The 10,571-nt window shown below is 45.2% G+C and overlaps 1 pseudogene; it reads right to left on the bottom strand.

Moving 5' to 3' along the window:
• Positions 1-10,149: 10,149 nt before the first annotated feature.
• LOC133375848 (5S ribosomal RNA) lies at positions 10,150-10,268 on the bottom strand (annotated as a pseudogene).
• Between the last annotated feature and the right edge of the window lie 303 nt (positions 10,269-10,571).

Below are 10,571 nucleotides of genomic sequence, written 5' to 3' on the forward strand. Positions count from 1 at the left end.
TAGGTGGACCAACGGTCTGGCAGCTTCCTATGTTTCTATGCATGTGCATGCGCATGCGTGCTGTTGTGTTTGTGTGAGCTCCTTGGAGGGGAGGGTGAGATAGAAATTAAGCAAGTAAATAAAAAAAAATTTCAGTCATTTGGATGGCAACAAGAGAAGTGGTTGCTGATATACATAATTATTATTCACCTGAACAACTTGGATCTGCACCATCAATAAAGAGGACTAAAATAAACCAGCCCACAGGCTTATGCCACCTTTCTCACTTTCTTCAGGTCCCTTTCTGTGAAGTCTTTGGTAGAAGTTCCCATGTTCTGCTGCTGTAATTCAGTCTGTAACTAAGCCAAAACGCATGCCACATCCATGCGGTCTTTCCCTGTGTCTCCCTGCCTCCCTGCTTGTCAGGATCCTGGCTGACCCAGAGCCTGGAGAGACGTCTTTGGAGGAAGAGGCGTAGGACCCTGTGCAGCACCCATGCCCACTGAAGACATGGGGAAACCTGCATCAGTCCAACTGCAGCCTGAAGAGCCTCTTCTGGGCCATACCAGTGACTCTATAATCACTGCCCTGATCCCTGAGTATCACTCAGGCCTCCGAAGCAAAGGTAGCAGTGGAATAAACTGAAAGCCCAAGGTCACAAGAGGAGCACCCCTTTGACTGCCAGATGGCTCTGTTGGCTCTACTACTGAGAAAGGACCTTCCTTAAAGAAGTGTCTCTGGCGTCTCTGATGTGCTTCTGAGTGAGGCAGCCTCATACCACAGTCATGGCTTCCCCCAAAGAATCATGGGAACTTCAGTTTGTGAAGGATGCCAAGAGCTCTAAAAAGACCCTATTCCCCTCACGTAGGTACAATTCCCAGAGTAGTATAACAACCATAAGAACATAAGAAGAGTCCTGCTGGATCAAGCCAGTGGACCACCTAGTCCAGCATCCTGTTCTCACAGTGGCCAATCAAATGCCTGTGGGAAGCCCGCAAGCAGGACCTGAGTGAAAGACCACTCTCCCCTCCTGCATTTTCCTACAACTGGTATTTGTGAGCATACCACCTCCCTCAACTGATCCCTCTTCCCAGGGAACGCTGGGAATTGTAGTTCTGTGAGAACACTGAGGGTCTCCTGACAAGTCTCAGCACCTTTAACAAACTACCCTTCCCAGGATTTTTTGGGGGATGCCATGCCTGTTTAAAGTGGTATCGTAGTGCTTTAAATGTACGGCGCAGATGGGGCCTGAGTCGCTATGGTCTGGCCCAGAGAAGCTGGCAATGCTTGTGCATTCAGCATGGCAATCCAAAGCCCCCACTGGGCCAGGCTAAACACATGCAATGAAACCTCAATCCTGTTGACATGGAGGGGAATTCTGCCACTAACTAATGAAAGCTTTGACTCAGCTAAAATGAAAGCAGTGTTGTTATTAAGCAATATTGGTCTTCCTATAGAACAAAGATGGGCTTTGTGGCTCTGATGAGGATATCTACAGGGCATCACATTATTTCCCACGTAAAAAAATATGCCCTTTCAATGAGATGCATTAATCCCTGCTATTAGCACTCCATTTAATTCCCTCCACTTCTTTCTCTATTGCTAGTCTGCTAATCCCAGGAACTGGCTGTGCTGTGATTCTACATATATTGAACTCAATAATATAGATAAATGTAGATGGAATGTTAAAAATGAATATGTGGGGAGTTTGGGGGATAAATAGGCATATTTCAAGTGTGTGGGGGGGGAGTGACCTCACCCAGTTCTGTGGTTGCTTTCCTGACCTCACTATGCTCCCAAATTGATTGGCACAGGACAACAAATTTGGTATTAGAAGGGGCTGATGGCAATAGCTATCATGTCAGAGGATGGGATTTCTATGAATTCCTATGACACACTTATTGGAAGGTTTAGACTGGCTAAAGAAGCTTTGGGACGGGGGCATAAAACTGAAACTGCTTTGGTCACAGTGTGGTGGTGATCACATTTCAGAATAAAGAGACCAATGCGCACATGTTTGAAAAATGGAAATGGAATGCCTTCAAGTCGATTCTGACTTATGGCGACCCTATGAATAGGGTTTTCATGGTAAGCGGTGTTCAGAGGGGGTTTACCATTGCCTTCCTCTGAGGCTGAGAGGCAGTGACTGGCCCAAGGTCACCCAGTGAGCTTCATGGCTGTGTGGGGATTTGAACCCTGGTCTCCCAGGTCGTAGTCCAACCCCTTAACCACTACACCACACTGGCTCTCTGCGCACATGTTTACATGCAGCTTTATTTACTGCTGAGTGCATCAACCCATTTTCAATAGCCTGAATGACATTTCAGGAGTTTTGTCTCTTTTCCCATCTCCTTGAATGGTGGGAAGTTCTGTGGACCTTTTTGTACAGCGTTGGCTTTCTGGTGAAGAAAGAATACACTGGATGGTGTATTTGGTTTTGTTCTGTTTTGGCAAAATCTGTATTTCTTATAAAAATGACAGGTTGAGCAGAGGAGGAGTAGGTGTTGCCAGCCAGCCAGTGTTCACAGCTTCCAAAAAGCAAATAGCATGACCCTGGAGCCCCACAAAGTTCCTAATAGCTAGTTAGTGACAAAACCAAACATGGAATAGCTGGTAACCAGCAGCCATCAAAAGCCATCTGTGAATGTCACCCAGTTCCTTTGTGGAAGGGCCAGAGTCCAAAGGACAACAATGACATCAAGCCACCAGCACTCTATCAGGAAGCCTCTTCCGCTGTCAGCTTCATAAAAGGCTCTAGATGGTTATATGCCCTGCATTACATTACCATATATTAAAAGGCTTGCAGAAAAGGTTTGCAACAAAAGGGAAATAACCATTTAAGGAAATAAAAACGAATGCCCTTTTTACAGCGTCATCTTGACTTTCAGAACCCACGCTGGGCCAATTTCCCTAAGTGCCTATATAAAAGCTGACCCTAGTCCTCCTCCATTACATATCCCTAAACCATCTTGAAGTCCTCGCTTATCTCATTTTCCTGGCACTCTGGTCTAAGTGCACATTGCAAGAAGACCTTCTGCAGCAGTCATCACAAAGCAACCCCACCAGCAGAAAGGCCCACGACTAGGAACGATAAAGCAACAGGTGACACCAGTAAGTACACCAGTATGCTGACACCAGTAAGGCAAGGGTACTTACAGCTAGGAACATCTTTTGTACCTCAAAGAGGGATTTTTAGGGCCTAATTTTATGTTGCTTATAAATTCATGTCAGTGTGCCTTGATGCGCTCCGTTGCTTGATGCTTCAGGGAAAGGTCGTAGCTCTGTGGCAGAGCATCTGCTTTGCATGAAGAAGTTTCCATCCCTGGCATCACCAGGAAGGGCAGGCAGAGACCCCTGCCTGAAATCCTGGAGTGCCACCTTGAGTCAGGGTAGAAAACTGAGCTAGATGGACCAATGGTCTGACTCGACATAAAAACAACTTCCTGTGTTCTAGTGGCTCTGTTGGAGCCCTGCATGAGCCCTTGCAATGCGTTGCACTTCATTTCAATGTTGGGGGATGCATTGCATGTAGCAGAGGATTCTGTTTCAGAGCATCCCCCCAGCGTGGAACTCTCTGCTCCTGCGGGAGTGGCATGAGGCTTCGGATCTGGATGATAGCATTTCTTTTGCCAACTCTTGTTTTTAACAGAAGGGCTAGTGGCTCACAGCATTTCAGGGACAAAGTTGTGAAAAGAGGGGGGAAAACAATACTTTTGGAACAAAGCATCTGCCCATCTATAGACATATTCTGAAAAGTTGCTGTTGCTATTTGTATACTGTGCTAAAACCTGTCCTCCAAATTCTCCAAATATCCCTTCCCCTGTGAAAGAGGCTTCTATTTTTCTCCCGCATGCTCTGCTTTAGAATTTCTTTAGATGTTTGGCGGGTGTGGGGTCGCTCTTCTCATTTATGTTTCCATTTATTTCCCACTTCTCCTGCAAGGAGCTCAAGGTGGCTTAGATGGTCCTACCCTCCCCATTTATTTATTTATTTATACTGCCCCATAGCCGAAGCTCTCTGAGTGGTTTACAGCAATTAAAAACAATAAAAAGAAATATACAAATTTTAAAACACAAAAAACAATAAAAAAACACATTTTTTTTAAAAAAAACACATGCTAAAATGCCTGGAAGAAGAGGAAAGTCTTGACCTGGTGCCAGAAAGATAACAGTGTTGGCACCAGGCACACCACCTCAGGAAAATCATTCCATAATTTGGGGGCCACCACTGAGAAGGCCCTCTCCCTTGTTGCCATCCTCCAAGCTATCTGATCCTCATGACAAACTTCTGAGGTTGGTTAGGCTAGGAAGGACCATCACTTGGGGGAAGGGCCGTAGCTCAGTGGTAGAGCACCTGCTTTGCACACAGAATGTCCCACTTTCAATCCTAGGATGGCCAGGTAGGGCTGTGGAAAACTCCCTTCCTGATATCCCGGAGATCCACTTCCAGTCAGTGTAGGCAATACTGAGCTAGACAGACCAAGGGCTTGACTTGGTGTGAGATAGCTTCCTTTGAGTGTCAGTGACTGGTCCTGGGTCATTTACTGAGCTTCATGGTTGCGTGGGGATTTGAACCCAGGTCTCCCAAGTCCTAGTCCAACACTCTAACCACTACACCACCCTGGTTTCCTGGTGAGGTGAGGTGGCCATGTGTGATCGTCAGCACTCTGCGCCTTCCCCAGCTGCCAGAGCTTCCTGATCTTAAAAAAAAAGTCCCCTAGGAGGAGTTACATTATGTCATCTTCCCTCGAGCATTAACTGAAACTTAGATAGCCAGGGATGTCTGAGGCTGGTGTGGTTGGTGAAGCACCTTGGAAAGTTTGGAGTAAAACCTGGAGTTTTACTGGACTACCCCACTGACATGCAGCCATCAGCTGCCACTGGTTATAGCACTGATTTCTTTAAGATTCTTTAAGATTCTTTAAGATTCGATCATTAGGAACATAGACAGTGGGGTGTGTGATGGGCGTGTAGACCGCAAGGTGTTTTGCCTGCCTGGAGCGAAGGTTGCGGATATTGCCCGTCGTTCAGATAGTTTGGTAGACAGTGCTGGGAAGGAGTCAGTGGTCGTGGTGCACGTTGGCACCAACGACATGGGGAAATGCAGCCGTGAGGTCCTGGAAGCAAAATTTAGGTTGCTAGGTAGGATGCTGAAAGCCAGGACCTCCAAGGTGGCTTTCTCTGAAATGCTACCGGTTCCACGCGCAGGACCAGCCAGACAGGCCCAGCTTCGCAGTCTCAATGCGTGGATGAGACGATGGTGTCGGGTGGAAGGGTTCGGATTTGTTAGGCACTGGGGAACATTTTGGGACAAGCCGGGCCTGTACAAAAGGGACGGGCTCCACTTGAACCAGAATGGAACCAGACTGCTGGCACTTAAAATTAAAAAGGTAGCAGAGCAGCTTTTAAACTGACTGAGGGGGGAAACCCGACAGGAGCTGAGAAAGGTCCGGTTCGGAATAAACCTCCCCCCTGGGATAAAAACCAAAGAAATGATGAAATTTTAAAAGGGGTAGGCCTAGAAGTAGGCATTGTGAGAGCAGGGGCACAGGATATAAATTCAGAAGAGCAAAATTACCACAGGCCTAACCACAAGTGCCAAAGACACTTGAAGAGAGACACTGCTTACAAGTGCCTGTACGCTAATGCTAGGAGCCTCCGAACCAAGATGGGAGAACTGGAGTGCTTGGTCTTAGAGAAGAGCATTGATATAGTGAGCATAACCGAGACCTGGTGGAATGGAGAAAACCAGTGGGATACGGTTATCCCTGGATATAAACTATATCGGAAGGACAGGGAAGGACGTATTGGTGGCGGAGTCGCTCTATACGTGAAAGAAGGCATTGAATCCAGCAAGCTCGAAACCCCAAAAGAGGCAGACTCCTCCACAGAATCGTTGTGGGTGGTGATACCGTGCCCCAGGAGGGACTTAATACTGGGAACGATCTATCGTCCCCCTGATCAAAATGCTCAGGGAGACCTTGAGATGAGATATGAAATTGAGGAAGCATCCAAACTAGGAAATGTGGTAGTAATGGGTGACTTCAACTACCCGGACATAGACTGGCTGCATATGTGTTCCAGTCATGACAAAGAAGCAAAGTTTCTAGATATTCTAAATGACTATTCCCTAGATCAGTTGGTCATGGAACCGACCAGAGGGACGGCAACCCTGGACTTAATCCTCAGTGGGGACCGGGACTTGGTGCGAGATGTAAGTGTTGTTGAACCGATTGGGAGCAGTGACCACAGTGCTATTAAATTAAACATACATGTAACTGGCCAATTGCCACGAAAATCCAACACGGTCACATTTGACTTCAAAAGAGGAAACTTCACAAAAATGAGGGGATTGGTAAAAAGAAAGCTGAAAAACAAAGTCCAGAGGGTCACATCACTCGAAAATGCTTGGAAGTTGTTTAAAAACACTATATTAGAAGCTCAACTGGAGTGCATACCGCAGATCAGAAAAGGTACCGCCAGGGCCAAGAAGATGCCAGCATGGTTAACGAGCAAAGTCAAGGAAGCTCTTAGAGGCAAAAAATCTTCCTTCAGAAAATGGAAGTCTTGTCCAAATGAAAATAAAAAAGAACACAAACTCTAGCAAAAGAAATGCAAGAAGACAATAAGGGATGCTAAAAAAGAATTTGAGGAGCACATTGCTAAGAACATAAAAACCAACAACAAAAAATTCTATAAATACATTCAAAGCAGGAGACCATCTAGGGAGGCGATTGGACCCTTACATGATAAGGGAGTCAAAGGTGTACTAAAGAACGATAAGGAGATTGCAGAGAAGCTAAATGAATTTTTTGCATCTGTCTTCACAGTGGAAGATATAGGGCAGATCCCTGAACCTGAACTAACATTTGCAGGAAGGGATTCTGAGGAACTAAGACAAATAGTGGTAACGAGAGAGGAAGTTCTAAGCTTAATGGACAATATAAAAACTGACAAATCACCGGGCCCGGATGGCATCCACCCGAGAGTTCTCAAAGAACTCAAAGGTGAAATTGCTGATCTGCTAACTAAAATATGTAACTTGTCCCTCGGGTCCTCCTCCGTGCCTGAGGACTGGAAAGTGGCAAATGTAACACCAATCTTCAAAAAGGGATCCAGAGGGGATCCCGGAAATTACAGGCCAGTTAGCTTAACTTCTGTCCCTGGAAAACTGGTAGAAAGTATTATTAAAGCTAGATTAACTAAGCACATAGAAGAACAAGCCTTGCTGAAGCAGAGCCAGCATGGCTTCTGCAAGGGAAAGTCCTGTCTCAGTAACCCCTATTAGAATTCTTTGAGAGTGTCAACAAGCATATAGATAGAGGTGATCCAGTGGACATAGTGTACTTAGACTTTCAAAAAGCGTTTGACAAGGTACCTCACCAAAGGCTTCTGAGGAAGCTTAGCAGTCATGGAATAAGAGGAGAGGTCCTCTTGTGGATAAGGAATTGGTTAAGAAGCAGAAAGCAGAGAGTAGGAATAAACGGACAGTTCTCCCAATGGAGGGCTGTAGAAAGTGTAGTCCCTCAAGGATCGGTATTGGGACCTGTACTTTTCAACTTGTTCATTAATGACCTAGAATTAGGAGTGAGCAGTGAAGTGGCCAAGTTTGCTGACGACACTAAATTGTTCAGGGTTGTTAAAACAAAAAGGGATTGTGAAGAGCTCCAAAAAGATCTCTCCAAACTGAGTGAATGGGCGGAAAAATGGCAAATGCAATTCAATATAAACAAGTGTAAAATTATGCATATTGGAGCAAAAAATCTTAATTTCACATATACGCTCATGGGGTCTGAACTGGCGGTGACCGACCAGGAGAGAGAACTCGGGGTTGTGGTGGACAGCACGATGAAAATGTCGACCCAGTGTGCGGCAGCTGTGAAAAAGGCAAATTCCATGCTAGCAATAATTAGGAAAGGTATTGAAAATAAAACAGCCGATATCATAATGCCGTTGTATAAATCTATGGTGCGGCCGCATTTGGAATACTGTGTACAGTTCTGGTCGCCTCATCTCAGAAAGGATATTATAGAGTTGGAAAAGGTTCAGAAGAGGGCAACCAGAATGATCAAGGGGATGGAGCGACCCCCTTACGAGGAAAGGTTGCAGCATTTGGGGCTTTTTAGTTTAGAGAAAAGGCGGGTCAGAGGAGACATGATAGAAGTGTATAAAATTATGCATGGCATTGAGAAAGTGGATAGAGAAAAGTTCTTCTCCCTCTCTCATAATACTAGAACTCGTGGACATTCAAAGAAGCTGAATGTTGGAAGATTCAGGACAGACAAAAGGAAGTACTTCTTTACTCAGCGCATAGTTAAACTATGGAATTTGCTCCCACAAGATGCAGTAATGGCCACCAGCTTGGATGGCTTTAAAAGAAGATTAGACAAATTCATGGAGGACAGGGCTATCAATGGCTACTAGCCATGATGGCTGTGCTCTGCCACCCTAGTCAGAGGCAGCATGCTTCTGAAAACCAGTTGCCGGAAGCCTCAGGAGGGGAGAGTGTTCTTGCACTCGGGTCCTGCTTGCGGGCTTCCCCCAGGCACCTGGTAGGCCACTGTGAGAACAGGATGCTGGACTAGATGGGCCACTGGCCTGATCCAGCAGGCTCTTCTTTTGTTCTTATGTTCTTAAGAGTTTCTAAGGGATAGGAAGAGAGGAATATGAGCAAATGCAGGGGAGCAGTCTTGGGCAACTTGGGGCACACCAAGCCAAGGACTGTGTTCTGCTCACCACTCAGCAATCTCCACCCCTGTAGGGCCCAGGCAGGCAACCGAGGAGGCTTGTCAAGCCCATGCTGGGCCATCATGCATGGCTGCTGGTGAGCTGCCTTTGCTGTCGCCCAAAAGTTATGCAGGCCTGGAGATAAGGGAGAGAGGGTCGAAGCTGACAATCAAGAATGGACGGACGCTGCTTGGTAGCAAAGCATCGGTACAATCAAGAGCAATCCCCTTTTAAAATGGGGACTGTAGTCCTGTGCAGATGTTCTGTGTGTCGAGAGCTATTTGCATGATATTATGCCTGCTGGGCCCACCACTGTGCCATGTTTGACTCTGCCACGTGGCCATGGTCCTGCCTGCAGGAGGTGTATATAACATTATTATTTATTTAATAAAGTGTATTTATTTATTTGATTGATTAATTAATTAAATTCATATCCAGCCCTTCCTCCCAGAAGTTGGTCAGGGCAGCAAACAAGTGACAAAACACTCAAAACATCTGTAAAACATCACATCTTAAAAAACATATTATAAACAAAACAAACATCTTTTTAAAAAAAAGAAAGAAAGGTTGCATTATTCCAACTTTTCTAGTCCCCACACTCATTCATAGGGTTGCCATAAGTTGGGATCGACTTGAAGGCAGTCCATTTCCATTTTCAATAAACCCTAAATTTCTTTATTCTTTCAGCCAACAGTCGAACGGCACTATTCATTTCTGCACTCCGCTGCAATATATATACCAAACTCTAGCAGTGTTAACAAAATACATCTCAGGAATTGCATTGTGTGAAGCAGCAGTCTGTGCATGGTACTTTCATTTTTACATGCATGCATGGGAACATAAGGAAGTGGTCAAAGCATGCTTTGCCCTGGATGAGGGAGTGCAGGAGTGAGCAAGGGCATTTATTTGAAGGGAGGGTGGAATTAAAAAACTAGAGTATTTATAATGAATATTGTATTTATTTATTTTATTAAATTTATGTCCCACCCATCCTTCCAGAAGGAGCTCAGATTGGCTTAGCCTGGGTTGATAACTGATCTAACACCGATGTTTCCTGCAGAGTCCCATTAATATCACTTCCATGTCAGTTTCAATGAATGAACACTACAGCATTCATGAGCAAAGGCACATTATTATGGGCATACACAATCTGAGTTTGAAACTGTGGTCTGATTTCCATAGTGATACTCAGTGCTTTTTTGGTAAAAAAAAAAAAAAGAGGTGCTGATACTCATACCTTGATAAAAGTGATGTGGGAGCCAGCATAAAATGCCTGGCATGGGCAGCAAAAAAAAAAGGTGCCAGCAGTTCGTCCCAGAGAGTTTTTGTTATATGCCTTCAAGTGGCTTAGGACTTATGGCGACCCTATGAATCTTTATATATATATTCATAGGGTTTTCATGGTAAGAGGTATTCAGAGGTGGTTTACCATTGCCTTCCTCTAAGCCTATGGCACCTGGTATTCCCAGGCGGTCTCCCATCCAAGTACGAACCAGGCCTGACCCTGCTTAGCTTCCGAGATCAGACAACATCAGGCATGTTCAGGGTAGTATGGCGGTAGAGAGAATACTGTCACAAAAAAAGCTCTGGTGATGCTCATTTGCCACAAGGTTCCTGAAGCAGGCATATGGATAACATCAGATCAGCCCCATTATCTCATTATTAAGGCACTCATTAACGCGAATGGTCTGTTTAATCAACGTTTGCATGCTGTATATTGCTGGGTGGATTGCAATTAACATCTGCAAGAGTTTTATGAGAGACACTTGATGCAAACATACTGTGATGTTCCTGCTTATATTGTAAGACATATGGTAAGTGGAGTGAAAGAGGAGGGGGAGTACATGAGCAGTAGAATGCTGGATG

This window comes from Rhineura floridana, chromosome 1 (assembly GCF_030035675.1).
Source record: "Rhineura floridana isolate rRhiFlo1 chromosome 1, rRhiFlo1.hap2, whole genome shotgun sequence".
Lineage (NCBI taxonomy): Eukaryota > Metazoa > Chordata > Lepidosauria > Squamata > Rhineuridae > Rhineura > Rhineura floridana.